The 20183-nt window shown below is 42.1% G+C and overlaps 1 protein-coding gene across 8 annotated transcripts in view; it reads left to right on the top strand.

Moving 5' to 3' along the window:
* The window catches only part of LOC122559522 (ataxin-7-like protein 1), a 247895-nt gene that overhangs the window by 70049 nt on the left and 157663 nt on the right, over positions 1–20183 (top strand). Inside the window, exon 1 of one of the 8 annotated variants that reach the window (XM_043709120.2) lies at positions 11666–11735. The exons of the other annotated variants lie outside the window; for them this stretch is intronic. The gene's annotated coding sequence lies outside the window, so the exon portion shown is untranslated. Of the gene's footprint in view, positions 1–11665; positions 11736–20183 lie in introns of those variants that run through there. 8 annotated transcript variants of the gene reach the window in all.

Here is a 20183-nt window from a genome sequence, read left to right as displayed (position 1 = left end):
AGGTCTCCATCTCAAACACGTTTCTGTTCTGGATGTTGGTGAAAGCATTGAAGCCTTGAAGGAGTGCAGCATGAGGCAAGCCAGTGGCATCATGGATGGTCGAGCTATAGGGGTGGAAGGGCAGTGCTGATGGGGAGTTTTTTTATTTCACTGAACAGACAGGTGTTTATGTAGTCATCAACATTGACTCCAGTATGCTTTGTTACCCCTCTGATGCTCGGGTTAAGGATGTCCTAGGACGATTAAAGACCTTCTTGAAGAGAGGGTAAATGGTTGTGGTCCACATTGGTACTAAAGCCGTAAGTAGGAAGAGGGATGTAGTTCTGCAATCAGAATTCAGGAAGCCAGATAGAAAATTAACAAACAAGATCTCTAAGTTAATAATGTCTGGATTACTCAGTATCACATGCACATTAATACAGAAATGGGAAGACCACATGGATGAATGTGTGGCTGAAATGATGATGTAGGAGGGAGGTCTTTAGATTCCTTCTACACTGCTGTTGGCTATGGAGGAGATGGCACCTGAAAAAGCAACATGGGATGCAGCTGAACACAGCAGGGACTGAGTTCCTTCCAAGATATTTTGCTTTGTTGTTGGGCATTATTTAAAGTAATTCATCAGGGATGTGGGAACCAGGAGAGATTGCTGGAAAATAATAACAGGGTGCATGAAATGATGGATGAAGCAGCCAGCAGTGAAATAAGAATTGCGATTTAGTGTATGAGTTCAGAGGAAGGGAGAAAGCAATTAAGTCTAAATCATGGTTATACTGCATGTATGTGAATGCAAGGAATATTTTTATTTATTCACAAGATATGAGATATCACTGGTCGGGCCAGCATTTATTGCCTGTCCCTTGTTCCCCTTGAGATGGTGGTGTTGTTACTAAGATTGTTGAGTTACAGGTGCAGCTGTGTAGGATGAAAATATTGTGGTGATAACGGAGACCTGGCTTAGGGAATGACAAGTCTGAGTGTTACATATTCTTGGCTGTAGGGTTCAGAAAAGACTGCAAGGGATACAGGAAGGAGTGGTTATCACTTTTGGTTAAAGAGAGCATTGTAGTGCTGGAGAAAGAAGCTGTTTCATGCATTCAAAGACAGAATCAAAGGACAATTATGATAAATATTAAATATTAGAAGAATTTCCTTTAGTAGTATGTGTCCAGTCCAATATGAAAGCTAGACCTGGAATTGAGGTGCATCTAGTCACCATGGGAGAACATTGAGGATAGTGATCATTGTACCATAAGGTTTAAGACAAGATTGGTCAGTCCAGGGTAAGAATGATCAAGTAGCAGAGGGCAGTCTTTCATGGGGAAAGAATGAATCTAGGCTGGAAAGATTGGAGTCAAAAGTTTGTGAAAAGTTCACAGTAACTGATAAATGGATTACCTGCAAAGAGAAGATAGTTTGCTCACAGTCAGTATACTTTCCCTCAATGGGATAGGATAAGTCAAACAAACCCAGAGTTCCCTGAATGACCGTGGAGATGAAGATTATATTACTGAAGAAAAGATGTGCTTATGATAGGTTTCAGGTTGAAAGTGCAATTAAAAACCAAGCTTATTACAGGAGGTTAAGAAGGGACGTTATGAAGCAAATGAGAGAGCAAAGAGGGATAATGAAAAAAAAGATAGTCAGCTAACATAAAAGGAAATCTCAAAGTTGTAGGGCTGATTAAGAACCAAAAGGGTATATACATATAACAGACAAGAAGCAAGGCTGAGCTGATAAATCAATATTTTGCATCTGTCTTTATCTGCAGATCAGATGCTGCCCAGGCCATGGGGTCAGCAGAGGAATCAGAGTCAGTCGAAGGGTTTAAAATTGATAACAAGGAACAATTGGATAAGCTGTCAGTATTTAAAGTCTAGATTAGAGAGGTGCTGGAAAAGCACAGCAGGTCAGGCAGCATCCGAGGAGCAGGAAAATCTATGTTTCGGATAGAAGCCCTTCATCAGGAAAAGAGGCAGGGTGCCTGCAGAGTGAAGAGATAAATGAGAGGGGGGTAGGTGTGGGGGTAGGGGTGGGGAGAAAGTAGCATAGAGTACAATAGGTGAATAGGGGTAGGGATGGAGGTGATAGGTGAGAGAGGAGGGTGGAGTGGATGGGTGGAAAGGAAGATAGGCAGGTAGGAAGAGCTTCAGGGCAGAGGAGATGACCTGGGGGTTGCAGTGAGAGAGAGAGAGAGAGACACTCAGATTCTTGTAGAGAGAGGAGGAAAACTTCTTCAAGGCAGGCATCCTTGCAAGAGGAATCATCAGTGGGGTGGAATTGCAGGGGTAGAGGCAGTAATCTTTCATGGATTTGGTGTGGTGGAGGAAAGTTGCATACTTTGTTAGAAAAGTTTGGAAAGATTAGCCCAGCAATTACAGTCAGTTTAACCTTGGTTTGCATTTCCAGAAACAAGTATTCAGGGTAGAATTGATAATCACATTGAAAAATGTGGCTTGATTCAGAGGAGCCAGCATGGCTCTGTTAAGGGAAAATTGTGTGTATATAACTTGCTGGAGTTTTGTTTGGGGGGGGGGGGGGGTAACGATGTGGAGACAAAATTGGCTGAGGGTTAGGAGTAAGGGTTAATATATATTTTTGAGTTGGAGTGAATTTTACAGTAGAGTTCTCAGTGGTCAGATTTGCGACTCTTGCTTTCCTGCTATATATAAATAATCTAGATTTTGGTATGCAGGGAACTGTTTTATAGTTTGTGGACAGCTCAAAACAGAATTATAAACTGTGGAGTGCAGTGCAGAACTTCAAAAGAAAGTTGACCTGGGGTTAGTGACAAGTGAAGTTCAGGACTGAAAGGTATGAAGTGATGTGCTTTGATACAAAGAACATGGAGAGAGAGTATAACATAAAGATTATTATTCCAAAGTGGGTACTGGCATCGAGAGCCCTGGCTATATAGGTTGTTACATAATTAAAGGTAGCAAGACAGATAGACAGAGCTGTTCGTAAAGCATTTCATTTCATAAATAGGGCATTTAACTCCAAGAGCAGGAAGAGCTGATGACAGACACTGGTTTGACCTCAACTGGAATGTTGTGTACAGTTTTGTGTGCCACACTATAGGAAGGATATGAATGTACTGGAGAGAATACAGAAGATGGTTGAGGATGGTTACGGAGATGAGAGACTTCACTTTTGAGAAAGAATTAAAGAACTTTTTTCACAGAAAGGGGAAAGCTAAGAGGAATTTCATAGGAATTTTCAAAACTGTGAATGATCTGGACAGAGTAGATAGGGAGAAAATGGTCCACATTCTTGAAAGGATTGAGAACCAAGGGCATAGTTTTGAAAGGTTTTGTAAAAGAAGCACATACAGGATAAGGTTTACACCCAGTGAGTTGTTAAGGTTTGAGCTGCAATGCTTGGAGTATGGTGGAGGCAGGTTCTATTGAAGCTTTCATGCAGGCAATAGATAATTACTTGCCGTTAAATAAAATACAGAATTATAGGAAAAGGTAAGAGATTTACACTAACACAGAATGTTGGAGAAACTCAGCAGGAGAAGCAGAGTTGATGTTTCTGGTATGACTCTCCTGTTAACATCTGTGGAGAGAGAAACAGTCTTATCAGATCTGCTAAGTTTTTCCAGCATTCTGTTTCAGATTTCCAGCATTTACAGTGTTTTGTTTTCATAGGAGATTAGCACTAAGTTAAAATGTTTAGAAAGCCGACAGACATGATAGGCCAAATGGCGGCCCCCTGTGCCTTCTTGTGAGGTGTGAGGGATCAATACTGGTAAAACGTACCGTAGTGGTTCCAAAACTTTCAGGATTATATTTGAATTACTGATTAATTTCACAGATGCTGTTGTGAGCAATGCAAAGGGGAAATAAAATCATAAAAGCATCATTTATTAATTACAATTGGAAATGGGGAAAATAGATTCTGGATCAGTGGTGCTGGAAGAGCACAGCAATTCAGGCAGCATCCGATGAGCAGCAAAATCGACGTTTCGGGCAAAAGCCCTTCATCAGGAATAAAAAGGCTGAGTATTTGACACTGGACAATTGTGACAAAGCCAACAAGAAAATATCTAGCCAGAATTGTCAACTCTGTGCAGCAAGCTAGAATCTAAAAAGATAACTTTAACATTCCCTACATCAGAATCTAATAGTAGAAGAACTTGCATGGTCTTTACCTGTCAGCACACTGATACCTCATATGACCACATGCTTGCTACAGCCTCATATTAAAGCTCAAGGGGTGTGTGTAACTCTGCAATTTTAAAATGGTTCCCCAAATTCCTGGTACCATTTTCTTCTATATAGAGATTGTTGCGATTTTTAAAGCAGTTTTTGGACAAAGAATTGGTAATTTCGGCTCTTTAAAATGCTTGACTATACTTATGATTTGGAGATGCCGGTGTTGGACTGGGGTGTACAAACTTAAAAATCACACAACACCAAGTTATAGTCCAACAGGTTTAATTGGAAGCACACTAGCCTTCGGAGCGATGCTCCTTCAGGTGAGCAGGTGACAATCACCTGATGAAGAAGCGTCGCTCCGAAAGCTAGTGTGCTTCCAATTAGACCTGTTGGACTATAACCTGGCGTTGTGATTTTTAACTGACTATACTTAAATCTTGTATCAGCTTCCCTTTAAGCTATTTCTTTATGTATGAGTTTGGCAGTTGTCAAACTCTTCTAATTCTGAGAGATTATTGTTTTATAGCCAGTAAAGCCAGATTGCCTTCTGTAGACACAAAAATGCACTGTTTATTAATCCATTTTAGAGTGCTATATCATTTTGTCCTTAACAGACCTAAACAATAAACCAAAATGAGGATCTTTGTTTGAGTCTCTTCTCTATTTTTTAATGTCCACTGGGTAGTGTGTATTTTCTCCCATGATATAGGTAGAGATTGGTACTTAAGCCTCACACTTAACAAATCTAGAATTTAATGTTTTGGTTTTAGGCAGGGATACAGACTATTGCAATAAGGTAATAGAATTACTTTAGAAGACTGAAACCTCAAATGCACATTTTTTTTGTTTCAGCTGATGCCGTTCCTTCTGGGAATATACTCAAGTGGAGGAAATTTGCTGAATGGTTTATTGGAAAATCTGCTTATTCACATATAGTTCATTAATGCCTGAATAATTGCAGCCCACTTCCGTTGCGTGTGAACTTGATCACTGCTTTTCATGAACCATTAATGTCAGGTCCAATAGGTATTCATCTCTCTGTGTCTCACTTATGCAAGCTATATGGTAGACATAAACAAATAGATGTCCTTCATTTCACAATGAGTTCTTAATGTAGTCCTTAATGAGCTATAGGCCTGTTTAAAATGTACACATTGGAGAGTACATTTCAGCGGTACATTTTAATATTTCCTGCAGAATGATTTGTGGATCAGCTTTGTTGTGACAATAGATTTGTTCTTGATTTTACAGACTTTTCACCAAGGTAGCCTTACAGTTTGATTTGAGTTCATTTTTTTATCAATTAGATTTGGCTGATTTAATACATGCACAGACCTTTATACTTTGTGTTCCCTAGTTGATTACTTTGTTAGGCCATGTTAGTTATTTGTTAAATACAGCAGACTCTCGAAGCAACTGCATTATTCAGAACTCTGTCATGGAAAGAAACTCCCAAGACTATGGCAGTAATGCTTTAGGGAATGTCTTCAAAGCATCCCTTAAGTCTCTTGGAAAGTGAAGTAAGTAAGTCAAGGTATCAGAGAGAGCACACAATCTTTCAGCTTCCACTCAGTCCTTCAAGCACCACCTGCCCCTTGTGCCCGAATCTGCAGATCATGTATTGGACTTGGCAGAACCTACTGATCCAGAGTAGAAGCAAGCCATGTTCAATTCTTAGGGACTGTCTGAAAAGAAGATTGTAAGATCTTGGGCATCTTGTACATAGAGACTAATATTCCAAAAGGATAGTTTTCTCTGAAATATTTATCAGTTAAATAATGTAACAACGATTTAGCTCAGAGAATTTGACTTGTTGAATGTTTTTTTTTTGGCTTCCATTCATTATGTTTCAGCCTAATAGATTAGATTAGATTACTTACAGTGTGGAAACAGGCCCTTCGGCCCAACAAGTCCACACTGACCCGCCGAAGCTCAACCCACCCATACCCCTACATTTACCCCTTACCTAACACGACAGGCAATTTAGCATGGCCAATTCACCTGATCTGCACATCTTTGGACTGTGGGAGGAAACTGGAGCACCCGGAGGAAACCCACGCAGACACGGGGAGAATGTGCAAACTCCACACAGTCAGTCGCCTGAGGTGGGAATTGAACCCGGGTCTCTGGCGCTGTGAATTCAGTGAAACATTGTTGTTTAAATTGGGGAAGGTTGGTTTGTTCCAAATAGAGTCAACACCTTCTAAAGTGGGATCACTTTAGTATGACTAGGAGAAAGTGAGGACTGCAGATCAAAGATGAAAAATGTGTTGCTGGAAAAACGCAGCAGGTCAGGCAGCATCCAAGGAGCAGGAGAATCGACGTTTCGGGCATAAGCCCTTCTTCAGGAATGAGGAGGGTGTGCCAAGCAGGCTAAGATAAAAGGTAGGGAGGAGGGACTTGGGGGAGGGGCATTGGGAATGCGATAGGTGGAAAGAGGTTAAGGTGAGGGTGATAGGCCGGAGAGGGGGTGGGGGCGGAGAGGTTGGGAAGAAGATTACAGGTCAAGAAGGTGGTGCTGAGTCAGAGGATTGGGACTGAGGTAAGGTGGGGGGAGGGGAAATGAGGAAGCTGGAGAAATCTGCATTCATCCCTTGTGGTTGGAGAGTTCCTAGGCGGAAGATGAGGCGCTCTTCCTCCATGCGTCGTGTTGCCATGGTCTGGCCCCATGCCGATCTCCGCCCCCACGCAGAACTCTGCTCCCACGCCTAACTCTGTCCCTGCGCCTAACCCCGCCCCCACTCCCAGCTCCAGCCCCACACCTGTTCCTAGCTCCCAGCCCTGCCGTATTTTCACCATCCCTTCAGACCTCCCCCTCTTTGGGGATGAAAGATCAGTCCACATCAGAGGCCTCACCTTCATCCCCCTACACTCCCGGTTTAATGAGTTCAACATGCGGTGAGACATCGAACAATTCTTCCGCTGCCTTCGCCTCTGCGCCTACTTCTTCAACCAGGATTCTCGCCCACCCTCTGACAACCCCTTCTCCTGCCTCCAACACATCCTATCCACCTGGACATCCCGCGCTGGCCTCTTACCCACCCTCGATCTCTTCATAGCCAACTGCTAACCGCGACATTGATCGCCTCAACCTATCCACCTCTCTCACCCAGTCCAACCTCTCACCCTTGCAACGTGCAGCCCTCCACTCCCACCGCTTCAACCCCAACCTCACTATCAAACCGGCAGACAAGGGAGGCATGGTGGTAGTTTGCCGCACCGATCCTTACATTGCTGAGGCTAAACGCCAACTTGCAGACACCTCCTCCTACTGCCCCCCTGACCATGACCCCACCTCCCACCACCAAACCATCATCTCCCAGACCATTCATCACTTCAGGGGATCTCCCATCCACTCCTCCAACCTCATAGTCCCACAACCCCGCACCGCCCGTTTCTACCTCTTGCCCAAAATCCACAAATCTGACTGCCCCAGCCGACCCATTGTCTCAGCCTGCTCCTATCCTACCGAACTCATCGCTGCATACCTCGACACGATCCTGTCCCCCTTAGTCATAGAACTCCCCACCTATGTTCAGGACACCACCCACGCCCTCCACCTTCTCCATGATTTTCGCTTCCCCGGCCCCCAACGCGCTATCTTCACCATGGACATCCAGTCCCTGTACACCTCCATCCCCCATCACGAAGGCCTCAAAGCCCTCCTCTTCTTCCTTTCCCCACGAACCAACCAGTACCCTTCCACTGACACCCTCCTTCGACTGACTGAACTGGTTCTCACTCTGAACAACTTCTCTTTCCAATCCTCCCACTTCCTCCAAACCAAAGGAGTAGCCATGGGCCCCAGCTATGCCAGCCTCTTCGTCGGATATGTGAAACAGTCCATCTTCTGCAGCTACACTGGCACCACCCCCCATCTTTCCTCCGCTACATCGATGACTGTATCGGCGCTACCTCGTGCTCCCACGAGGAGGTTGAACAGTTCATCCACTTTACTAACACCTTCCACCCCGACCTCAAATTTACCTGGACCGTCTCAGACTCCTCCCTCCCCTTCCTGGACCTCTCCATTTCTATCTCGGGCGACTGACTCAACACGGACATTTACTATAAACCGACTGACTCCCACAGCTACCTAGATTACACCTCCTCCCACCCTGCCCCCTGTAAAAACGCCATCCCATATTCCCAATTCCTTCGCCTCGGCCGCACCTGCTCCCAGGAGGACCAATTCCAATACTGAATAACCCAGATGGCCTCCTTCAGAGACCACAATTTCCACATAGACATGGTTGACGATGCTCTCCATCGCATCTCTTCCACTTCCCACTCCTCGGCCCTTGAACCCCGCCCCTCCAATCACCACCAGGACAGAACCCCACTGATCCTCACCTACCACCCACCAACCTCCAGATACATCGTATCATCCTTCGTCATTTCCGCCACCTCCAAACAGACCCCATCACCAAGGATATATTTCCCTCCCCTCCCATATCAGCGTTCCGGAAAGACCACTCCCTCCGCGACTCCCTCGTCAGGTCCACACCCCCCACCAACCCAGCCTCCACTTCCGGCACCTTCCTCTGCAACCGCAAGAAATGCAAAACTTGCGCCCACACCTTCCCCCTCACATCCCTCCAAGGCCCCAAGGGATCCTTCCATATCCGTCACAAATTCACCTGCGCCTCCACACACATCATTTACTGCATCCGCTGCACCCGATGTGGCCTCCTCTACATTGGGGAGACAGGCTGCCTACTTGCGGAATGTTTCAGAGAACACCTCTGGCACACCCGCACCAACCAACCCAACCACCCCGTGGCTGAACACTTTAGCTCCCCCTCCCACTCCGCCAAGGACATGCAGGTCCTTGGACTCCTCTATCGCCAGACCATGGCAACACGACGCCTGGAGGAAGAGCGCCTCATCTTCCGCCTAGGAACTCTCCAACCACAAGGGATGAATGCAGATTTCTCCAGCTTCCTCATTTCCCCTCCCCCCACCTTATCAGTCCCAACCCTCTGACACAGCATCACCTTCTTGACCTGTAATCTTCTTCCCGACCTCTCTGCCCCCACCCCTTCTCTGGCCTATCACCCTCACCTTAACCTCCTTCCACCTATCGCATTCCCAAGTCCCTCCTCCCTACCTTTTATCTTAGTCTGCTCGGCACGCCCTCCTCATTCCTGAAGAAGGGCTCATGCCCGAAATGTTGATTCTCCTGCTCCTTGGATGCTGCCTGACCTGCTCTGCTTTTCCAGCAACACATTTTTCAGCTCACTTTAGTATGACACCTAAATGATTTAAAGATGCATGAATCATGATGGCAGTCAGATGAGCAACTTTGTAGAGCCCAAGGAAAACCTTAAATCCAACAACCTTGTATAGATTACTAAATGTTCCAAATGTTTTATGTTTGGGTGCATTTCCTGTTGTCACTTTCCATTATGGATTCCCGCACCTCCATTTATGATTGAAACTAACTATGTAAACATGTCACACTGTCATAAAGCTAGTCCATTTTTTTTCTAAAAGCTGTTCCTTGGTTCAAGGAGACTCTGTCCTTGATTTTGTTTGAGGGGCAATAAACCAGGCCAGGCTCCGATCAGTCTGCTTTGGTACAAAGATTTTGAGAGGCCTTTTGTTTATATGTAAACAGATGAGACTTCAGGCCAAAATGGTCATGTTTTAGAAGTGACCTGTATAATGAAAGGGGAGTGGTCAACTCTCTAGCTAGCTGACCTGAGCAGTTTAGTTCAGTCTTGAACTGGATGGAAGTTCACACAGAGCTGTGTGGAAATTCTCTCTCTTCTCTCTCTATTTTTTCTGCCCTTCGACTTCAACCTGTAAGCATGTATTCCAATTACACTGATTTTTAAAGGGAGTTTGCATATTGGGACTGTTGTATATTCGGAACTGCATAATCAAGTCTGGTTGGATAGGTTGAGTTCTGTAGGTGTTCTTTATTCTGTTTTTTTGTGTTTCATCGTATAATTTTGTGAATACTTTTTTGTCTGTTTTAAAATCTAGGAGTCAACTTAACTATCTTACTCCAAGTAATTTTCACTGTACACTTACCGAAATAAATTGCAAAGTTATGATCTGGAGCTGCCTGCTCAAGAATGTTTTGAGTGGTCTAGCTTAGTCCATAACAACACTGAAATTACACTTTTCTGTCAGTGGAGATTCCATTATTCAAAAGAAGGTGGATTCCACCATTCAAAAGAACCATGAGACAAGTTAGCGTAAGTAGTTTTCATTACAATTGTGGACACAGGTGTTTAGAATGGAAAGAGAAAAAGAAGGACAAAGTATAAACCTAAAAGTGGGTACTCAGTTAATTCATAGATTTTCTGCAATATTCTGTCGCTTGTTCTGTTAAGGACGTTCCTCTGCTGTCTGCTGGCAGTTTGATGGATTGCAAGTTGGCACCATCAATGTGAGCCCACACATTGACACTCCCAAATGTCCAGCATTGCTGAGCACTTGCTATTATTTGTAAAACATTTAGTTTACATTTACTAAATTGAGTCCAGGCTAGCAGTAGAGATGTTACAGTTTTCTACACAAAAGGAAGATCATCATCCAGGATTTCTGTTGAACCTCAGGATACGCAGCAATCTTAAATAATTGCATTACGTTTCACTCATCTGGTGATGTTTCAGTAAATTACACCAATGAGTTGCACTTTTGACATTTAAGTATTTCTATTAACTAAAAATGATAGAATTTCTCATTCCAATTTGGAGGTGTCAATTTATCATGAACTTTAATGGTGTCTCATCCATTTGTGCATCGTACAAGACCTTACACATAACTGTGTCCCTAATATGTAAGAAGATGCTTTCTTACACATTGTTGTCTGTTATATGTATTTTTCTAATAAGCCTGTTCTGAGATGTTATGACACATTTCTGGAGACGTTGGACTTGAATCCAAGCCTTCTGGCTGAAAGATAGGGATACTACAATGTTTTTGCAAGGATTGTGAACACTGATACTACACTGCGCCAGAAGGTCCCTCCACTGTGCCAGAGGCCTTGTAGTGAACAAAGTTAGCACTTTAAACTTCATTGAATACACAGTTGACAACTGTACACGCAGCCATATCAGTTGAGATGATAAGAAAATCAATGCAACCTTGAATTACATTGTAACTACGTATTTTTGTAGAGAATTGAAAGACTGCTGAACACAATGTCCAGGTATTTCTAGGTCTCCGTTTGAAAAGGTTGTCTGAAAAATATGACTTACAGGAATCAAGTTGTGAGTTCAATTTTTTTTTAAGAAAAGGTTTTAGTGAAACGTTAGTTTTTGACTTGCACTCATGATTGAGCAAAAGTGCCTCTTTAAGAATGTTATAAAGTAGAAGTTGCAATTTTTAATATTACTTTCTACTTTCTTGCTTCACGCCTGTAGATGGTGCTGTCCTTTCTGAGCGTTGCACGACAAGATAATACTGTATGTGCAAAAGAACGCAACCTACTTTACAGCACCATCTACAGACCTGGCAGTCAGAAATTGTTTTTCTGTTTAACTCGGCCCACGCAGTAATTCCAATAATCTGCCTTTCCATTTATTGCTGTCAGCAAAGATTGAAAGTCTTCATCAGGTATGATTTTCAGTCAGGTTGCTATTTTCCTGTAGCTACTTGTTCATGCTCTTCTTGTTAGTAAGGTCTACAACAAAGTATTTCTGGGGAATATTGATAAGAGCTTCTGTCTGTTTTGGTCTGTTTTGGTTTCTGCTTTTCTTTATGGTTGGGGGTGGGACTGAAAGATGTGAATTAGTTGATTACTTGCACCATTGCCAAAAGTTTGGAAACTTTGAAACAAATGGCTATTCCCATGTTAGTGCTCTTCAAATTAGCCAGCAGTTCCTCATAAGGCCCACTTGGAACAAACAAATTCAATAAGAGACCTTTTTTATTGTTAAAAGAGACAGGCAACTTCATAAACTGTACAGTGTGGACTTTGTGATGCAGTGGCAGTGTCCCTACTGCTGGGGCAGAAGGTCTGTGTTCACATTCCTGCGCAGGATATGATTATTGCAGAGGTGAGTTGTTTTATTTCACTGATTTTTTTAGCACTGTCAGCTGTCGCTCAATTCGTATCATTCTCGAGGACTTTCGTGGTGTGCTAGTGATTCTACTTCTGGGCCAGAAGGTCAGGGTTACAGTCCCACCTGCCCAGACCTGTGTCAAAAATTGGTTAAAAGAAGCTATATAATATTGGATTTGTTCTAAGACAAGCTAAATGATTTTGTAAGCAATTATCTGTGTTCCCAAAGAGGCCTTAGTCTCAGGCATTCCACTGTCCCTTGGCATCACTCAGTCAAATGAGAATTGAATTGAATTGAATTGAATTTATTGTGACGTGTACTGAGGCACAGTGAAAAGCTTTGTCTTGCGCGCAATACAGGTAGATCACAGAGTTAAGTAGCATAGGTAAGTAAATAATAGGTAAACAGTGACAAAAACAAAAACACAGGTACAGGCAAATGTGTTAAGAGTTTGTAAGTCCATTCAATATTCTAACAGCAGTAGGGTAGAAACTGCTGCGAAACTGGCTGGTGCATGTGTTCAGGCTTCTGTATCTTCTCCCCGATGGTAGAAGTTGTAGAAAAACATTGTCAGGGTGGGATGGATCTTTTGAGAATGCCGGCGGCCTTTCCTTGACAGCGGGCCTGGGAGATGGATTCTGTAGATGGGAGGTTGGCCTTTGTGATTGTCTGGGCTGCGTTCACGACTCCCTGTAACCGTCTCCGCTCTTGACTGGTACAGTTGCCATGCCAGGTAGTGATACATCCAGACAGAATGCTCTCTGGCGCACTTATAAAGATTGGCAAGGGTATTCGACGTCGTGTCAAATTTCCTCAGCTGCCTGAGGAAGAAACAACGTTGGGCCTTTGTAACCAGTGTGTCCACATGTAGAGTCCAAGAAAGCTTGTTGTGGATGACCACTCCCAGGAGATTGACACTCTCCCCTCGCTCCACCTCTGTACTGTTAATGTGTAGGGGGGCATGTATAACATCCTACCGAAAGTCAATAATGAGTTCTTTGGTTTTGCTGGCATTGAGAGCTAGGTTGTTTTCAGTGCACCGGTTTTCCTCCTATCTGTAGTCTGTTTCGTCGCCACCTGAGATTCGACTGACTGGTGGTGTCATCAGCGAACTTGTAAATGACATTAGTCGGGTATTTGGCGATGTAGTCATGGGTATAGAATGAGTACAATAGGGGGCTGAGTATGCACCCCTCGGGGGCCCCAGTATTGAGTGTTAGTGAGGATAAAATATTGTCCCCAATCTTCACTGATTGTGGCTTATGGATCAGGAAACTGAGGATCCAGTTGTAGAGAGTGGGGTTTAGTCCGAGATCGTTAACTTTCGTGATCACTCTCGAGGGGATATTAGTGCTGAAGGCTGAACTGTAGTCAATGAGTAGGGTTGTTATGTAGCTGTTCTTGGTGTCAAGGTGTTCTAGGGAGGAGTGAAGGGCAAGTGATATGGCATCTGACATGGATCTGTATGTCTGATAGGCAAATTGGAGTGGGTCAGGAGTAGTGGGGAGGCTGGAGTTGATTAATGCCAAAGTAATGATGCTCTATATTCCCTATAAAAATTGAGAATCTCAATATTACACTCAGAAAACTTCATTGTATCTCCATTGTAAAGGGATTACTCCAGATCTACCTCTTCAATTTTGTTGCACCCAGATAGTCATCTTCAAGTCTTCAAGAAACCATAATGAAGACCGTCTGTGGCAGTGGCTATTGTTTCTCTTAAGCATCTTTATGGGATTTGTTTTAAGCTGATTGGCAAATAAAAAAGCAATAGTTACATGAAGGGAATTGGTGAATGGTTAAGATCTGTGATGTACTGCCCGAGAGTATGTAAAAGGCAGACTCAATTATTGCTTCCAAAAAATAATTGAATCATCAACTGAGGTGAGAATATCTTCAGAACTACATGAAAAGACAGAAGACTGCGGAGGTGCAGAGATGGCATGGATACTATGGGCTAAATGGCTTCACTCTGTGCTATAGCCATACAGTGATTCTGATGAATTGTACACACTCATTGTGATTCTGCTTTCTCCCAGTATCATCTTTGATTATTCAATTGTTGCTGAATTTAGACTGGGGCAGGCCAAGGAGGCAAGCACCAAGTATGTCAGCTGGAATGGGAAATGAGCCCTATGTTGTTGCTGTTATTCTGCACCACATGCTACCTTCCTACTAATTGAAACATTAGGTTTCAGTTCGACAAGCATTATCAAACAATAAGAAACAAGGAAAGATAAATGGATTTGATGTAGAGATGAGTCATTATGTATTTGAATGACAGAGCTGATTCAAGGTGCTAAACAACATGCCTTTGTTACTAGTGCTCTTACAAGAATACCGTTTTGTTACTTGGTAATCTTTCCCTTGGGAATATTCTTTATAACTTGTTTTCTAACTTTAAATGTCAATTTCTGAACAACTGAGTTGGGGAATACTATGCCGATCAGTGTGCTGCAACCTTTAAAGAGATAGAAAATGATAAGGCTGTCATGCTTATCTGTCTGAGACAAGTGTGCTTCAGGAATGCAGGTCAGCCCATGTTAGAGTGACAGTAGGCAGACAGCCTCTTCAAGATAGAAAGGAATCAGGCAACTGGTCTAAAAGGAAAAGTAACGTAACATATCTGCCTTTATGAATTCATGGTTATAATTAACTCTTAACATTGATGATAGTGCACTTATTCTTCATTTGTCTTTAAATCAAGACAGATAACAGTGTAACTTTGAAAGGAGAATGGATACACAGAATAATTACAGAGCTGACTTTGGTAAATAATTTTTAAAAATCAAGGGACAGTATAAATTAGAGAGTAATGTCTGACTTTTTTTAAAAGATGCTAATAAGATAGGTCAATGAAAGTGCATTTGATTGGTCAATGTGGATTTTAGGAAGGCTTCTGACAAGGTGCACGCATGCCAGACTGTTCAGAAACACAAGAACCAATGGGATCCAAGAGCAAGTGGCAAGTTGGTTCTGCAATTGGTTCAGTAGCAGCAAGTGAAGGTTTTATTATGATTGGAAAGCTATTTCCAGTGGATTCAATGCTCGGTCCTTTGTTGTTACATGTATGTGTGTGTACATATGTCATAGAGATGTACAGCACGGAAACAGACCCTTCGATCCAACTCGTCCATGTTGACCAGATATCCCAACCTAATCTAGTCCTATTTGCCAGCACTAGACTGAACTCTCTAAACGCTTTGTATTCCTATACCCATCCAGATGTCTTTTGAAAGTTGTAATTGTACCAGCCTCCACCACTTCCTCTGGCAGCTCATTCCATACATGCACCACCGTCTGTGTGGAAAAGTTGCCCCTTGAGTCCGATTTATATCTTTCCCTTCTCACCTTAAACATATGCCCTCTCGTTCTGGACTCTTTTCCCCCCCACCCCAGGGAAAGCATCTTGTCTATTTATCCTATCCATGTCCCTCTTGATTTTTTTAAAACTGAGGTCACCCCTCAGCCTCCGACGCTCCAGGGAAAACAGCCCCAGCCTATTCAGCCTCTCCTGAAAGCTCAAATCCTCCAACCCTGGCAACATCCTTGTAAATCTTTTCTGAATTCTTTCAAGTTTCACAACATACTTCTGATAGGAAAGAGACTAGAATTGTTTGCGATATTCCAAAAGTGACCTAACCAATGCCCTGTACAGCCACAACATGACCAACCAACTCCTATACTCAATCTGTGTGTAGATCTAAACTTCAGGGCATGATGAAAAAGTTTGTAGGTTGTTCTTGTAACTAATAGCGAGAATGAAATATATAAATTACAATAAAATATCACTGGATTTAATAGACGTAAAGTGGCAAATGGAATTCAACCCAGAGGTAATGTGTTTTGGGAGAAAGACGAGGCAAAGCTTTTTTCTAGAAAGAAAAGGACAGAACACTAAGTATTAGGATTTGAAAAAGCATTAAAAAAAAGAGAGGCTTTGGAGTGAATGCATATTCATTCCGGAAGCTCCCAGAACAAGTAGATAAAGTGGTGAGGAAAGCATACTGAATGATTCCTTTCTTTGGCCATGGCTTTGATTATAAAATCAAGGAGAAAATGTATGAAACACTGTTATTAACCAGACCAAATACCACCAAAATATATTAAAAGATAGCCTGGACCCTAATTTTCTCTTATTTTAAAGGCAAGTGCTAGGTGTTTTATTCAAGATGCAATTAGGTGGGTCAGCCTATTAGTCTTGAAGCAAAATACATTTTATTCATACACTGTTAAAATACAACAATAGAAAGAAGAAATTGGGATACTGTAACTCTACTGGAAAAATTAACAGAATAATAGATTATTTAATGCCGAAAACCTAAACAGAAAACCTAAAATTAAAGTCCTGGTTCTTTGGAAGTTTGACCCCAACCATACAGGCTGCATCTATTGTTCCAACATCTTTTTTTAAAAAACCCATGGTTTCTCAAACAGTTTGGTCTACCCAAAACCAATAAACTAATCAGCACCTTTGCCTCAGTCTTTCTTTATTTTAAAAAAACAAGACTAAATTCACCTCTTAGGTGTGTAATATCATCATAACTGGGCCACAGCAAGAGCATGGTTCTGATCGCCACCTTACTGGGAGGATGTGATTGTGCAAACCTAGGTACATAGGAGGATGTTGCCAGGTCAGAAGAACTCAACTGAGGAAAACTTTGGGCAGGCTGGGATTGTTCTCTGAAGGCTAGAGAATGCTGAGGGAAGAATTTAATGTATCTAGATGGGTCCTTCTATCCACTGTGTTTTCATTACCTGGGAGACCAATATCCATGGGGCATAGATTTAAATAGAAGTAGTAGTAGAGAGGCTCTTAGAAGTAATTTTTGACCTGCAGGGTGATAAAGATCTGGAGCTTGTTGTCTGACAGGGTAGTAAAGGCAGAAACCCATTAATTTTTTTTGCATTTAAAAACTACTGGAACTGTTTCACCTGAAATTACACCTAAAATGGTGTAACCTACAAGACAAAGTGCTGGAATTTGGATTAGGCTGGATAACTACTTCTTGGCATAGTCACAGTGGCACAAAAGACAGCCTTCTGCATAAGTTTCTGTGCTTTTACAGGATTCAGTTTTTTCTCAGAAACTGTTTTAATTGTGTTTATTCACTTGATCTTGGCACCGTATCCTGCCAAAGACAGCTGCCAAAGTTACTTGTTGCTCTCTTGGGTTCAGTGATACAATGACCTCTGTAGCATTATAGCATATATTTTTGGTGGTTCGTTAACACATTAGTAGCCATCTTACTGTAAGAAATGGGATTTATTTGATAGGGTTATCTCAGGCCACTTTGAATTGACATCAAACTCACTCAAACTGTGAGAAAGAAGCTCCAATTACTGGAATATGTAATCAAGTGCTACACTATCAAAGGTGCCAGTTTTTAAAGAGTGAATGATAAACGAGACTTTGTCTGCCTTCAGTTGCATGAGTGAAAATGCGTTCCACAGCACACTTTCACTAAGCTTGGGGAGGGATGTTTATCCACTGGAAATTCATTTACTGGTCATCTATCTCATTGCTGTTTCTGGAAACTTGCTCTATGTAAAATGGCTGTTGCATTCTCCATTCTCAACAATAACTACACCTTGAAAGTACTTCATGACCTTTAAAGAGCTCTGTGATATCTTGAGGTTATGAAAGGTCCTTTATAATTGTAAGTTATTTATTTTCTGTTTTTTTATGCATATCTATTAGATTTAAAATACAGCATTTAAATTGCAGCATTAAAATGTAAAACTGTTGAATAAATGAAAGTTTGAGGCACCACTGTTTCTGGGATCTTAGTCTGTGCAAGATTCTTTTGCAGTGACTTGCAATCCAACTGCACATTAATATTCAGTGTGAGAGAAATTGGGATAACTTATGCCTTTTTTAGCTGCTATATTTACCCATGGAACTCCAAATCTCTTGTCTATTTGATACACATCTTTGGATGAATCCTGTCACATGTTAGTGTATGTGTTCAGTGAATTGATTTCAAGAAGTGTGCAGATTAGGCAGATTTACGATGCAAGTTGATGTATAAGGTTGACTTGATGCCAATGGTATGATCTGGATCTCAGTGCTTCAATTTGTACCCTCTGTTAATCTCGTACTGTTTAGCAACAGGGGATCCCTGTCACACCCTCCATCACTGTTTAAAGGTATTTTTATCTTGAGGATTAGTTGCTGGCTGATACTTTTTCTTACTGGTGTTTCACGTTTTACCAGTGGTTGTTGCTTTTTTTAATTATTTAAAATTTCTTTGATAGTCAGTGAAGGAGGGATGGTAAAGAATGGAGCTGTTGCTAACTGCAGAATTGGAGTCTCTAGGAGTTATATGCCAACAAAAAAAAGGTTGTGTGGTGCTATGGCAGCTTATGCTGACTTTCATAGATTTTGCATACGCCATTTGCTCCAAGGTTTATCTAGACGAGAAGCCATTTCCTTCAGAATGCCATTATGTGGCCAATGACCAAAGATTTGTAGGATAGGACAATGTACTGGATGAGAGGGAAGTTGAGAAGTGTTCTAAGCGGAGGGCTGTATTTCTCTGAACCTCAGCAGTGAACAATGGATCGGATGTCTGTACTTCACTCAACATGTTCTCACTGAAATCTGACACTTGTAGCCACAACTCCAGTCAGGGCAAGATCTGCATTCTGAGCTGAGATGGATGGCAATAAGAGCTGGAAATTGAGGTGCTTTCATAATGATGTAGATATGTGTTTTGAAACTCATCTCAGGGTCAAGTATGACACCAAGTTTGTTATCAGTCTAGTTCAGTCTCAATTACAAGGAAGATAAATAGAGTTAGTGGTTAGGGAAAAGAGTTTCTGGTGACTAAAGACAATGGCTTTGTTCTTTGATGTGTTTAGTGGGGCGAAATTTCTATTAATCGAGAACTGAGTGTTGGCCAATCTGACTGACAATTTATATACAGTAGTGGACGTGATGTAGACTTGGTGCCGTCAAAATTAAAAGTACAATTAAAAACTCATGCATCCTTTTCAGATAATGTTTCAAGAACAATATGTCGGTGAATAATGAGAGAGGATCAAAGAAAAATCCTGGAGTTTGCCTGAAGTAATGGTGCAAGAAGAGAGCTGAATCTCTAACACTGGCTAGAATAATGAGTGAAGTCTCATTCAGCTGGACAAAGTGTTGGAGAAGCATTAGAAGAGGATGGTGTGGTCAACAGCAAAGGCTGATGACAGGCTACGAAGGATAATATGGGATGATTGACTTTGTCACTGTCAACGTAGGATGTTGTTTGTGACTTGGGTAAGAGTACTTTTGGTGCATACCAAGGCCAAAATCTGATTGGAGGACTTCAGATATCAAGGTTGTGGAGGATGGCATAGATTTGAAGGCGACTTTGGAAAAACGAGAGAGATTGAAGATTGCCTTTAGGTTACAGTAACTTTCCCTAGGAAAGTGATGATCTTCGCAGATTGGAAGGAGGGAAACGACATCTGAAGAGAGCGATCCATTAACAATACCTAACATGGGAACCAAGAAAGAAGGAAAAATGGGTGGTCAACAATTTAGTGGGAATAAGGTCAAGGTTGCAGGGGCTGTGGTCTCATAGACAAGGTGAATTTGGATGTGGCTAGAGAAGTTGGAAGAACAACTGCGGAAAGATACAAGTTTAGGGATAGGGTTTGGGGGACCTTGCCAGTAGGCAAGGGGAAAGGTGTTGAGTGGCAAAGATAGCTCGTGGTCTGAACTTAGAATTCCATAAATATCAAGTACTTGTTGAAGGTGAGGGCACTGGTGATAGGTGATGAGAGTTTAACAAGACAATTTTTATTGAAGAAGCCAAAATGACAGAGATTACTTTTGCATTCGAGGATGATCTAAGAATAGTGCACAGTTTTACAGATCCTGATGTTAGTCCAACCAGATCTCATCTTGAATGACTGAACCAGATTTCCACTATATCTCTAAGTCTAGAGACGTATGGGAATAGAAATGAAGGCTGTATTGATGGGTCGAGTGTAGCTGGGGAAT

The sequence above is a fragment of the Chiloscyllium plagiosum genome, unplaced genomic scaffold (genome assembly GCF_037043375.1).
Source record: "Chiloscyllium plagiosum isolate Xiang-an unplaced genomic scaffold, Cpla_swu_hap1 HiC_scaffold_19, whole genome shotgun sequence".
Classification (NCBI taxonomy): Eukaryota; Metazoa; Chordata; class Chondrichthyes; order Orectolobiformes; family Hemiscylliidae; genus Chiloscyllium; species Chiloscyllium plagiosum.
This window is presented reverse-complemented; position numbering and strand designations above follow the sequence as displayed.